General features: G+C 37.2%; 1 long non-coding RNA gene across 1 annotated transcript in view; it reads right to left on the reverse strand.

Annotated features, from left to right (window-relative positions):
• Positions 1-1,483: 1,483 nt before the first annotated feature.
• LOC128852086 (uncharacterized) overlaps positions 1,484-14,434 on the reverse strand; it is a 35,607-nt gene continuing 22,656 nt past the window's right edge. The window contains exons 5-7 of the long non-coding RNA XR_008449719.1: positions 12,913-13,112; positions 11,766-11,889; positions 1,484-3,502 (exon numbers count right to left, since the gene is read on the reverse strand). This is a non-coding gene — a long non-coding RNA (uncharacterized LOC128852086). The remainder of the gene's footprint in view (positions 3,503-11,765; positions 11,890-12,912; positions 13,113-14,434) is intronic.

Consider the following 14,434-nt stretch of genomic DNA (forward strand, 5'->3'; position numbering starts at 1 on the left):
ACAAGGCCAAATGCCAGGTCCTGCACTTGGGGCACAACAACGCTATGCAGTGCTACAGACTAGGAGAAGTCTGGCTTTCACCACAAGAAGGATGTTGAGGCTCTGGAGCGTGTCCATAGAAGAGCAACGAAGCTGGTGAAGGGCCTGGAGAACAAGTCTTATGAGGAGCTGCTGAGAGAGCTGGGGTTGTTTAGCCTGGAGAAGAGGAGGCTGAGAGGAGACCTTATTGCTCTCTACAACTACCTGAAATGAGGTTGTGGAGAGGAGGGAGCTGGCCTCTTCTCCCAGGTGACAGGGGACAGAACAAGGGGGAATGTCCTCAAGCTCCGCCAGGGGAGGTTCAGGCTTGACATCAGGAAAAATTTTTCACAGAAAGGGTCATTGGGCACTGGAACAGGCTGCCCAGGGAGGTGCTTGAGTCACCTTCCGTGGAGGTGTTTAAGGGATGAGTGGACAAGGTGCTGAGGGGCATGGTTTAGGGAGTGTTAGGAGTAGTTGGACTTGGTGACCCAATGGGTGCCTTCCAACCTAGTGATTCTATGATTCTATGGTCTACTCAATGCAGTACAATCTCTCCTTTCTACTTCTCCAAGCCTCATGAAAAAGCATTATCTGTTTCAAAAGGAGTACGCTGTACGCTGATCAGCCTCTCCTATCAAAATATGGTATATCTTGCAAGATTACATGGAGATGTGGAGAAACAAAAAAGGAAAAAGCCAACTTACTTTTATAATCTTTTTGCACCTTTTGAAAAAAGTAAAACACAAATTACAAGTTGCCATGAGCAGCTGATAATTGTTTATTTTTTGCTTTTAATCAATGTATGAATGTATAATAGTAACATAGATTTTAATACGAAATGTAAAAACTCATGGTCTGTAGGGTTTGGGGTTTTTTTTGGACAGCTTCACTAGTTAGCTTGTTTTCTCCCACTGCCTTTTGTGCAGAACAGATACACCTGCCCTGTTTGCTTGTGGGTTTAATGTTTCCAGTTTAGCAAGGAGAAATGTGATTGTGAGCCCTGCTGCAGGTATTTAAATGCCTGATCGAAACATTCAAGAATAGATGTAATTAAGCAACCTCTAATTTTACTTATATGATTCAACATAAAGAGAGGAGCTCCATTACTTAAGTGTTTACATCATTGCTTGGAGAAATGACCTTAATTTATTGTAATTTCCTGTTGGAAGAATACCAAATTGGTTTTGAACTTAAGTAGCCCTGTGGGCACCCAGTCATTTACTGCCAGATTACATGAACTATATTGATTACTTCCAATTATGAAAGACTGATTTTTCGTAATAGATAACTTTACCTTTCATAGAATCATAGAATCATAGAATCATTATCTTGGAAAAGACCTTTGAGATCACGAAGTCCAACCATACAGATCATCAAGTCCATCTATATACTTTATTATGAAACAGATAGTACAGTTAAACTTTTCCAACTGTTAGAATTCAAGAGCATTTGGGCAGTTATCTTTCACCAAACAGTTAATCAAAGCATCTTTACAAATGGAAATACAATTTACATAGTGAATATAGAAAGCCATAATTTTGTTTATCACATGAACTTAGCCAAAACATAAATAGAGTTTGGGTGACTGAGCTGAATTTTACACAGGACAACTAAGTTTATGCAACATTCTTAAGAGGAATTCAGCCATGTTTCATGTCTGTTAACAAAAATTAGTTTTTATAACTCATGTTTTATAATGTGACCACAATGAAAACAGTCCAACTGACACTCCAGACTTTCAGCCACTGTTCCCTAGTACAAATTTTCATTTAAATTTTGCAACTTCAGTAGAACTTTCTTGTTGCCGACAGCTACTATACGAGGACAAACTGTTAAATGAAAGGACAAAGCCAAATAAAATTAAAAATTATAGAAAACAAGCAATGTGGCTCAGACTAAGAGCTCTGCTTCAGACTTACACCAGTGAATAGTTTCACAAAATACAAAAATGAGAACAACAAAAATACTAGTGGAGAATCTCATCAAGGTAGGCACACAGGCTAAAAGAAATAGTAAGTGTGCACAGATCAAGGACATTTTAAGGCCACAATCACTAATCATAAGTCTTAGGAATACCTCATAATACCAAATTTGAGAGCTTTAACAAGTCGGTTAATGTCATATATAATGCCTCAAAAATGAACCTAATCAAGGTGCAAAATATATTTCTATTCTCTTTACATTACCTCCTCTTCTCATTTCTCTTGAAAGCTTTATGGGTTATCACCATTCTTTTGCTGGAATAAGACTCAGTTACATACACTTGAGACCTGATAAAAAAGTATCAATTTTTCATTTGCATTTCCTTGTGAAAGAATTTTTTCTGTCAGCAAATACCTCCACTTTTCCCTTTGTTGCACTGGACTCAGTGCTTTCAGACTACATGTGCATGATGCATCCTACAGAGATTTTACAGTAAATACTTTTTAGGAGCACCTGATAAAACACAATATTTGTTAAATCTTCCATGAGGAATTTGTACTAGAGAGAGTCTGAGAAAAATGCAGAATTCTTTGCTGTAGAAGTGGGAGGGCGGGGATAGGTACACATGTGTGTCTGTGTGTTTATAGGGAAGAAGCCTTTTCACACAGGAATTTTAATTGAATACCTTTCCTTCTTGCCTTTCTTTCCATATTTTTATTAAAATATCAACTTGATGATGTTTCGTGTATTTTTCATAATGAACACAGTTAAGAAAGTAGAAATCCAGAGACAATGCCTGGGAAGGGATTTTCAACATTCAGATACAATTCCTGCTCAAATTGGAGCATTTGTCATGCTTACTCTGATGATATTATAATCTGTTCACAAAATAACTAAATCTCATTCAGAGATGAGTGTAGTACACTCCTACTGAAGAAAATGTGGTTCAAAGCCAGATGAAACTTCTCCTGTGGCCTGAATACCTATTAAGTTTCTTGTCACATCTCCATGCTTTTATATAAAATACCTACAAGAAATTTCATATTTGTCACAAAAAATCACATCCTTATCCATCACTGGAGCAAACTGAAACCAATACAACCCCAGATTAAAGTAGTATGGGTTCTTTTGTTGTGTATAGAAAAAGCAAGTTTGAATGTTCCTTTAGGATTTTCCACTGATAATGTGATTTATTTATTTTTTACTGTGTTACCTGAAGTCTGTGTCTTTCCTTTCTGAAAATATGTCATCTGAAAAACTTTCTTTAGTATTTTAGAAATATTGCAGTATTTAATAAATTTTACTAAAATTGAATATAATCAAATAACTTGATTATCAGCTACTAATTTGGCATCTAAAAACATGCTGAATACTTGCCTGAAACCTCCAGGATTTCCAGTGCTCCCTCTCTATCTGTAAACTTCATCCTCCCTTCTCAGTAGTGAAACCATGTCTTCTTTCCACTATTTTCACAACATCAAATGTATGAGGCATTACCAATAATGGGACTTACAGTAAAATTCTGAGGTACCGTAGCAGTGGGACGGAGTCGGACTTCCTGTAGATGAATATACCTCATTTTAATGTTTGGCAGCTGATAACCAGCCATTGCTTTTCAAGCTAATGTCCGTTAAATCTGCTTTGACAGCCTAGATACCAGTCAGCTAAGTAAGCTCTAAGAAAGCAGAATTATGAATAACAGCTACTTAAATTTTAGAGAAAAAATAATTTTTCACAAAACCAGGTGTTTACCATAGAGCATTTTTAGGTATACGCATCTTCCAAAATCCACTTTTCTGAAAAAAATAGTATAAGATAACTACCTGTGTCTATATGTTGATTTTCAATGATGATATTTTAAACAAGTGTTTATGTACATTGCAGCCAGCATTGTGAAATTGATAGCACACCTTTTCAGTAAAGCTACAAGCATAGTAGTGAACCACTTCTATTTCAGCAGCTGACAGTTCAAATGCTCCTCTCTTCATTTCCTTCATTTCACAGTCTCAAACACCTGATATAATTGTTTTCTGTGGTAATTTCTGGATTCAGATTAGCAATTAAAAGGTCACTTCTACCAGTAGGGGACCTATTGCCTGACCACAATGCAATGGCATTGCTGATGTTGGGGTAACGTATAGTCTCCTAGGTTCCTGTCTGAACTGAAGAGGGCATGTGACGTGCAAGAGGATCTCAGAAGGGTTTGCACAACAGGTACATCATATCCTCCAGCATCTTAGCACACAGGGCTCAGTATGTGGGCAGCATCATCCTTTATAGCTCAAATTTTAATGCAAGGCATCAGGAGATAATCCAGTCTTACCTGAAAGCAAATGAAAAAATAAACACATTTCACTCAGCACTACCTGAATACTTCAAACAAAAGAGTGTTTGAGACAAACTAGATAGCAAAGAGAAAGGCAGCCTTTCTGAAGGCTTTCTTTCTACAGAGGAAAAAAACTGAGAGAGAAACTTTTGTGTTCATTGTGTACGGCACTGAAAAAGAAAAGTAAGAAGCCAGAAGCTGTTTGGAAGGTTTTTCTCACACACTCTGGGGAGAACTTCAAAAAATACTGCAGAAACAGGTTTACATTTTTACTTAAAAAACACCCCCAAAACCTAAACAGAAAAAAACCCAAAACCCTCCAACCTCCACAGCACCTGAAGCTTAAAAGGACAATAGAAACACTGCAGGACTCCTAAAATATTTAAGAATTTTTCACTTTAGAGGACAAGTGAAGTAGGATGCTTACTGAAAGTTTGACAGAAAAAAGATATTCTAGGACTGAGCATATATATACAAGAAATATATTCTCCAAAAGAAATTAATCCACGGACAAAATGCTTAAGAATGAAGACCTGAGCTGTGGTACATGAACCAGGAAATTATATTAGCCAGCCTTATAAATTTAATGATTGCTGTAAGAAACGTCATATCCAGAAACAGTCCATGACCTTCTCATTGCTCACATTCTTTTCAAGCCAGCTATTGGTTCAAAGACATACAGTGTCAATACAGATCTTAAAACTTCCTCTAGCTTGTTACTATTAAATATATAGTATTTAATATTTAGTATTTAATATTTAATATAGTATTTATAGAGGCTGCTTTTTTTCATAACTTGAATTCTGCCAGAAAGGGTAGTCACAATCTTGCCTAAAATATTCCTTGCCCATACTGAAAGGATTTGATGAATGTTTGCAAATGTTTCAGGCACTATTTTATTGTAAGATTAAATGCCTTTTATTTGGATACTTACTCTGTTGGGGAGTCATGTATGCTTACACTTAACAAAATTATTTCTGTCAAGTCCAAGAGCTCCATTTTCTGCTGGACTTGTTTGATCATATCAGCACCTTCTAAGCAAGCTGCATTTCTTTGTGTTTTCATGCATTCCAAAAATTCATTTTCAAAATTACTTCCTTATACATAACTATTCATTAAGATTAGTGAATCACTTACAGTAATCGACATTTTAGGAATAAAAGTATTTGCCTATTAGAGAGGCATTTATTAGCACCCTATGAGGCAGTAAATAATTATAAAATTCACCATAATGTAATATCATAAAGGATCCAGAACACTCTATGTAAGAAGTGCTGTCTCAGGGATCTAAAAAAAAAAAAACCACAAACCCACTCCTTCTAATCAGTGGGACTTGGCTTTAGTTTGAAGTTAAGTGTAAATGGAAATACCCCTTAACAAGAAAACCACAACAAGAAAAAAGAAAAAAAAAGCTCTTATGAATAAAAAAAATCAAGGAAGAAAAAAAAAAAAAAAGATTACTCCATTCCCAAGGTTCTCGTATATTCCTGAAACATATATGTGTAATCAGCCTACATAGATGGGTGAAAAAAAAAAAAATTATCCTTCTCTGAAGCAAAAAAGCTTGGGAATAGCTGTTGTTGATATGCTTAGAGATCATTTCTCATCTCTCATCTACAGAGAGAACTGACACCACATACTTATCAGAATATCTTTAGACTTTCTTCCTACTCTGTTCAGATCAGAGGTAATACCAGGACCCTTGGACCCTTGTTCATGCCTTGTTTAAAGCTTTGACTTCTGTTAGAGATCCAGCTAACAACACCTACATGCAACAAACTATCGGATCTTCTTTTGTGAGTGCTGGGCTGGAGTTAGATCAGCACTTTGCAAAGTCTGCCAAGAAATCTCTGGAGTGGAAACTTTGTCTAGTAAAGAGCTGTTATTGTTCTTGAACCACTATTTTCATCAATATTCATTTTGTCATGACAGACAGCACATCTTTACTATTGAGGAGACTTCAGGGTTGAATCATATGTAGAAGCTTGGAATTAACAATAATTATGGCAGAAATAATTACCTTTTAACTAGAATCTCATGAGAAACAAAATTTGAATCTGTACTTTATCCATTTGAAAGGCTTTAGAGTATTTGGAATCAGCATTTCAGTTTGGGGCCATCTCTATTTTAGCCACAAATTTGCATAAATATATATAATAAAGATGAATACAACTGTAATTAAAATTAGATAAAAATCTCTGCAGTGCTCTGGTAACTCTATTGGCCAAGCTCTGTGGATGTTGCTGGAAACTAACACTATGACGATAACAAAAAAATGTGGCCCTGTAGTAGCCTGGGAACCTTTTCAGTATTAAAGTATTAAAAGAGGAAATTAGATACTGTATGCCATCTGAACACATTGCACACACCGTTGAAGTGATAAAAGCCTCCTTGGATTGCAGCGAATTGCAATATTGTGCTAAAGCAACTCAGAGTCTAACAACAAAAGGTAAGGCGACGTCGCTTTTAAAACCTAAACATTTCATTCACCTTGCTATATTTTCACAATTATCCTAGTAACAAGCTCTCATACCAGATGTGTACTACTTGACACATAACCTTTGTTCTAACTCTAAATTTCTTCTTTGTTTAAAGTTAGTTTTCCCATGAACTGCACATCAAATATCTCCAAGAATGAACACATAGAGAAGAATAGGTGGATATTTGTTATAGCAATTTGTTGTTCTGATGAATTTTTGTTATGTAACAAATTAATTTCCATTTCATATACTCATAGAATCGTTAAGTTGGAAAAGACCTTAGAGATCATTGACTCCAGCCATACCTGTCTACTAATAAATCATGTTCCCAAGCACCTCATCTACCCACCTTCTAAACACCTCCGGGGATGGTTACTCAACCACATCCCTGGGCAGACTCCGCCTGTGCCTGGTAACCCTTTTTGTGAAGAAATTTTTCCTAATGTCCAATCTAAACTTTCCCTGACACAGCCTGATGCCATTGCCTCTTGTCCTATCACCTGTCACTTAGGAGAAGAGACCAACAACCACCTCTCTACAACCTCCTTTTAGGTAGTTGTAGACAGTGATACGGTTTCCCCTCAGCGTCCTCTTCTCCAGGCTAAACAACCCCGTTTCCCTCAGCCACTCCTCATAAGATTTATTCTCCAGCCCCTTCACCAGCTTTGTTGCTCTTCTCTGGACACGCTCCAGAGCCTCAACCTCCTTCTTATAGTGAGGGGCCCAAAACTGAACACAGTATTTGAGCCTCACCAGTGCTGAGTACAGAGGCACAAGCACCTCCCTAGACCTGGTGACCACACTGTTTCTGATACAAGCCAAGATGCTGTTGGCCTTCTTCACTACCTGAGCACACTGCTGACTCATGTTTAGTTGGCTGTCAACCAACACCTTTCTCTGCCAGATGGCTTTCAAGCCATTCTTCCCCAAGCCTGTAATGCTGCACGGTGGTTTTGTGCAGGACTCTGCACTTGGCCTTGTTAAACCTCATCCCAATGATCTCATCCCACTGATTCAGCCTGTTCAGATCCCTCTGTAGAGGTTCCCTACCCTGCAACAGGTCAACACTTCCTCTCAGTTTAGTGTCATCTACAAACTTGCTGAGGGTGCATTCGATCCCCTCATCCAAGTCATTGATAAAGGTATTGAACAGGACTGGACCCAGCACTGAGGCCTCGGGGACACCACTTGTGACCGGCCTCCAGCTGGAGTTAACTCCATTTACCATCACTCTTTGGGCCCAGCCATCCAACCAGTTTTCAACCCAGCAGAGTGTGTTCCTGTTCAGCCTAGTGGTAGCCAGTTTCTCAAGTAGGATACCATGAGAAGCTGTGCCAAAGGCTTTACTAAAGTCCAGGTAGACTACATCCACAGCCTTTCCTTCACCCATCAAGTGTGTCACATTGTCGTAGAAGGTGATCAGGTTAGTCTGGCAGACCTGCCTTTCATGAACCCATGCTGAATGGGCCTGATCACCCGGTTGTCCTGTATGTACTGTGAGATGACACCCAAGATGACCTGCTCCAAGACCTTCCCTGTCACTGAGGTCAGACTGATGGGTCTGTAGTTTCCTGGATCCTCTCTTTGGCCCTTCTTATAAATGGATGTAACATCTGCCAACCTCCAGTCCAATGGAACTTCCCCAGTCAGCCAAGACTGCTGGTAGATCATGAGTAGAGGTTTGGCAAGGACCTCCACCAGCTTCCTTAACACCCTTGGGTGAATTCCATCCAGCCTGATAGACTTATGAATATCTAATTTGTCTAGCAGGTCGCTAACCATTCCCTCTTGGATCAAGGGAGCTTTGCTCTGCTCTTCCTCCCTGTCTACTGGCTAATGAGGTTGCATATCCAGGGAACATCTCACCTTACTGATAAAGACTGAAACAAAGAAGGCATTAAGCACCTCAGCCTTATCCTTGTCCCTCATCACTATGGTTCCCCTTGCATCCAGTAAAGGATGGAGATTTTCCTTGGTCCTTCCTTTGTTGTTGATATATTTGTAGAAGGATTTTTTAATTATCTTTCACAGAATGGGCCAATCTAAGTTCTAACTGGTCTTTAGTCCTTCTGATTTTCTCTCCACAAGATCTCACTTCATCTTTGTAGACCTCACGAGCTGCCTGCCCCTTCTTGCAAAGTTTGTATATTTTCCTCTTTTTCCTGATTTCCATCCAGACCTCATTACTTAGCCAGGCCAGTTTTCTTCCCCACCAGCTCATTTTCTGGCACACAGGGGCGGCTTGCTCTTGTGCCACCAGGAATTCCTTCTTAAAGAGCTCCCAGTCCTCATGAGCTCCTTTACCCTTAAGGACTGCCTCCCATTTGGTGCAAGAGGTATAAATACTCCAAATAACTTGGAAGGCTTTCAATAGAAAATCCAATTTGCTACTGGAGAACTAGAGTAGAGCATAAATATTGTGAGGCCAGTGCCTAGAAGACGTAGCTTTCTAGAAGGCATCTTACCTAGAAACTGCTGAAGTGCATAGTACTAAAAGGAATGAAAAGTGTGTGCAGTTTCCTATATTTCAAATCCTATGATTTGATGAAATACTGTATAAAAAATTTTAATGTCTTGCAGTACTATTAGCAAGGTTTTCTAGCTATCAATAGAACTTAAATCTATCCCTGGAAAGGGTAAACATTCTTTTTCTATGAACAAGCTCACATTTAATTAGCTTATTGCATGTGTTCACTTTATTTTTCTGTATAATTAATCCTGTACTTTTTTCTTTTTTTTTATATCAGAATATTTCAGTGTTAAGCTGCTATTTATAAGTGTGAATTATGTCTTGATTTGGTTCCTTCCATTTATATGTGTACTCCATATTAAAAATAATATGATAATTTCAATTTTTATTCTAATTCCTGGCCCAACTCCAAAATAACAATTTTTAAAACACTAAATGAATTACACATTTTGCGCTCAGGTAAATGATACTAACGAAATAAAATTATGTATAGTAAGTGTCCATTTAATCACATAAAAAACCTATTACAATGTTCATCACTACTGGAAATGTCTCTTCCAGAGAAAAATCCTCTACTTACTTGAAGCCAGTATTAGACAGCAGTGTGCACAGAATTACCAGTTTCTGAGAGGTGGTTCTCTGCCTGCTGTACAAGAGTGATGCTGAATGTCATGTTTGAACTTAGCACAGTTCTGTACGCACTTGTATTCAGCAGGTAAATCCTCTATAAAAGCTAACAGATCAAGACTTTGCATTTTGCATTGATAATTCAGCATTTTCCCAATTTTTCTACAGAATACTTCTTTCACGCTAATGCAGAAATTGGGCTGCTAGTGTGTTACCAAAGCTTCTGTACATTTTTGGTTTTTTAGTTTTACTTTCTTTTTTTTTAAGACAACATGGAAAGCATGTTAAAAACAATGAATGTGAATTCTGTGGAGTGGTCAGGTAGGAAAGAGAGAGAAGAAGCTCAGATATGCTGAGCTACATGTCAGAATGTGCCATTGCTGGATTTTGTTCTATATTTGCTACAACATGCAAAAATGCTCGCCGTTGTTTTCCTGGTTCAACTGAAGTCAATGAAAGTTTTGGCCTCATATATGCTGGAATCAGAATCCTTATCATCACTTTATTATTCCAGACCTTACACTCAGAACAAAGCCAGTGTGTAAAATAACATCACCAAACATCATACCGTGTCCTGATAACTTCAAGAATGCTAGACATTTGTGATCCGTGTTTCTGTGCTGGCTTCTGCATCAACCACATAGACTTTCAGTGTGTGAAGATCTTTCAGTTGCCTTTGTTTATTCTGTTTGTGACAACCCGCAAGGTTCTTAAAGCTTGATCTAAACTCTTACTTGACAGCCTTCACATTTCTTTAATTTTCTCAGGAGTGTAATTACTAACATCAAACCTAAATTTATAGGGAGCTGCACTCTAAGAACTATCATGTATTTTCACTTTAATTTATTTTCTTGCTTACATTGAATACAAGATAACCACCAGTTATTCTTAATGCCACATTTGCGAAACCTCTCTTGCACACTGCCAGTGAAGCCTGTGGCTATGTCAGCCTGTTGTACACCAGTGATCAGTTCCTTTTGTCATTGCGAAACACTATTTCAATGCTGAAGGAAGATAATTTGAATTTATAAATGGTAAAATCTCTGAGATTTGTATAGGCTTGGATCTGCTCTTCCCAGATGTCTTCTTTACTGACTTAGAAAGAGAGTATTTGTGATTCTGAATCATAAATTACAGTCTTGTTCAAAGTAGACATGCTATTTTGGGGGACTACAATAACACTCTGACAAGTTAATAGATGGGTTTACAAGTTGGCTCCATTGTCCACAATTCAAGATAAGGCAACTCACACTGAAATTTCTTTTTTTTGTTCTCAGCAGATTAAAAATAAACCCATAATGGATGTGAATGCTAAAAGGAAACCACTCATTCTGTTTAGGTTTGAAATGCAGAAGTAAATACATGGAATTTACACTTTAGAAAACTTTCACTAGTATCATTTTTATCAGCATTGAAGGTATTCCAAAAAGCATGAACTCTGATAGAGAATGTCTAACTCGAATTTAATCAAACATTCTTTAATTTGGTCATTTTGCAATAAAAAAACACATACAAAAACAAACATAAAAAACCATACAACCCCCTTCCCCCCAAAACTGTATGCTTAATCTATCTGTAATTTACAGCTTGAATTTCTGTACTGATGTAGTTTAAAACTTGGACAAAGGAGTGGGCAGATACAGTCAAAAGCACAAGTACAATGAAATTTCTTTGTCTTGCCTGAGTAATTTGTGGTTGTTGCTGTAATCCAGTGGACAGGCAATCATTCACTTCTCCTGAGCAGAAGAGAAAGTCTTTTAAGGTTTATTAAGATGGTTCATTTCTCTGCACACTGAAACACCAAGAGCAGCAGCCTCCTGGCGAGTTCTGCTTAGTATGGAGTATGCCTCCACTTGTGTAAAGTGATTTGAATGCCTCAGCCCTTCCCCTCCTGCCTCCATCCACTCCCTGCTCTCACCTTTTATACTTGGTGTATAACTCTTGAAAATTTCTGGTCTTCCTTTTCTTGGCCATGATCTCCCCAAATGCAACCAAAGACAAGCAGTATTTTCCTCCAAGTAGATTAGACAATGCTTTGATATCTAAAGAAAATATGGATAGATAATATTTGATAAGCATGGAAAAAAATGTACCAATTTATTGCATGGCTGTCAAGCCACTCACAGATAGTAAGAAACATATACTGGTTGGAGGTAAATATGTCTAAGGTTTATCTGAATATGGTAAGTCTGGCCAACTTACTATCAGGATTTCAGAAGAGATATCAATACTTCTGTAACTAATTAGTTATTAAAATTTCTTTTAGAATAGATGGGAGAACTAGTCTTACCTGATAAGAGTCCTCAGGCTTTTACATTGCAGGGATGAGGAGGGTGAGATACATACAGCATTTCTTTATTAGATTTTAAATTCCTGCTAGATTTGCCAAAGGGCTTCACTGCCTCTTAAATGACACTAATTTCACTAAATATTCTTCAGTACAAAGCTACACAATAAAAAACTTCTTATAATAACTCACTAATCTCTATTACAGCTGTCATATACTGCTAAAATTATAGTAACACTGGACAAAGACTTTGCCAGAAGCACCTGAATCTGATGTTTTAATTCCTAATACATAAGACTTATCTCCAACACGTGGAGCCTATCATGGTATAAATTTTTGATCACTTATAAAGAATTTTGACTATTAGTCTTATTCCACTATAGATGATGGAGTGAGCAATTCAAATTCTCTGCTGAATTGTTCCAAATTATTTGGCTTTCCGCCAAAAATGACAGCAGCCCTTTGATTTGCCCATTCTTTCACCTGTCTGCTATGAAAGACACAGTTTTAGAAATGTTCAAAGTCATCTTTCTTCTGAGAATCCAAGCAGCCATATAGGATTGAGGGTTTCAGTGTTACACCGGTAAGCAGCTGAAACTGTTACACAGTGTCTTGTGTTTGCCTACTGAAATATAGTATAGTTAATGTGATATAAATTTTTGTAATACAGCTACGCTATACAAGTTCCAACACATAAAAATATGACACTAATCCTATAGCTTGGAAACCAAGAATGGGAAAGGAGAGACAAAAAGGTAGCTCTAGAATATGTTCTAACCTGTCATGGTGAGACAAGGCTCAAATCGACGCTTCACTCCATCCAAGTGGACACTTGTTCAAATACAGATGTTTTCTCACCCTTTGCCAGAAAATGCTGGTATGCAAGAGTGAACAGTGAGTTTCAATCATTGGCTGAGGCTTGTGGTGGAGAGATCCCAAAGATCAAGTCAGTGCTCAAAGGAAACAGTTTTTCTGTCACTACAAGATGTGAAAGAAATAAAACAACAGAGATCCTCAACAGTTTTTCAGAAAACATCTGTGGAATTGCTTTGAATGTTATCAATAGCATATGCAGCTGTGTGTCAACTCGGAAGGGAACTATTTTGAAGGTGATCATAGCTGATTTTCTTAATTTGTTAAATAAAGAGGCACAGTCTTCTCTTTTTTTGTGTTGGGTCTTGTACATCAATTGGAGTTTAAATCAGCTGAGCAAGGTGGAAAATGAGTACCCTGGGATTCAAATTCAGGGAGAATAAATTTCATCATATTCTCTGAAGATTTATAATTTCTGTCAAGGCATCCTAGTAGGACAAGGTGTATTAATAAACAATTGTGTGGGCTATCATATGATTTAAGACAAGTATTTACTATACTAACTGTCTCCCATTCCCTTTCTGTCACTACTCTTACTTACTCAAAAAAACCCCACCCACTCAAACAAAGGACACCCCAAACAAAACATAAATCCCAAGCCTAAAGCTCAAAATCACAGGAAATTGGGAAAGAAGAGAAAGGAACTACTCCTCTGGATAAGATTAAATTTTAAATGTTTCCAAGTTTCCCTGTTGCTAGTGCACTTTACCGGACAGTTTCTATTATTGGCAATCAGACACAAAGTAAGGAATAACTGGATCAGCTACAGTGAGAAAGGGGAAAATATGAACTATTTACAAAAGTATGGTGGTTGATAACTTGTTGCTAGAAGTGATGAAGTAGTTCTTGGAAATACTGCAGTGATCAAATATGTTTGGTGTTGTTCTTGTACATATTGTCTATAGTTTAGTAGTATATGTACAAGAACAACACCAAACATATTTAGATTCTTTTTTGTCTGTAACATTATAATAATGTACTGCTAAATAACAATAAACAATTCCCTGTATGTGTTTGATTCCTGTTTGAGTTCTATCTCAAAGGATAAAAGAAAACATGTTTTTAACTCCTATTCAGAATATATTCTTACATTTGTTAATTCAAGCCACAGGATTTCTGCAAAAAATAACAATTTCTAATTAAACTCTGGAAGTGTTTTCTGCAGAATCTACATTTATCTGTTATGTCATGGATATTTATTTTATGGTTTTGAGTTCCTCTGGTCTACAAATTTATATAAATGAGTTGCATTTTTTTCCCCAAAGTGATCATGGTTAACTCTTATTCCTGTATAACATAGTTTTCTTGCAATGACATAAGTTCAATTAATAATTAAAAAAATAGTTATAAGAAAATAAACAATTGAATGTAAAATGGAAAAGACCACAGTATGATCTATTTTCTCATCTTAATTTTTAGACATTGAA

The sequence above is a fragment of the Cuculus canorus genome, chromosome 4, assembly GCF_017976375.1.
Source record: "Cuculus canorus isolate bCucCan1 chromosome 4, bCucCan1.pri, whole genome shotgun sequence".
Taxonomy (NCBI): Eukaryota; Metazoa; Chordata; class Aves; order Cuculiformes; family Cuculidae; genus Cuculus; species Cuculus canorus.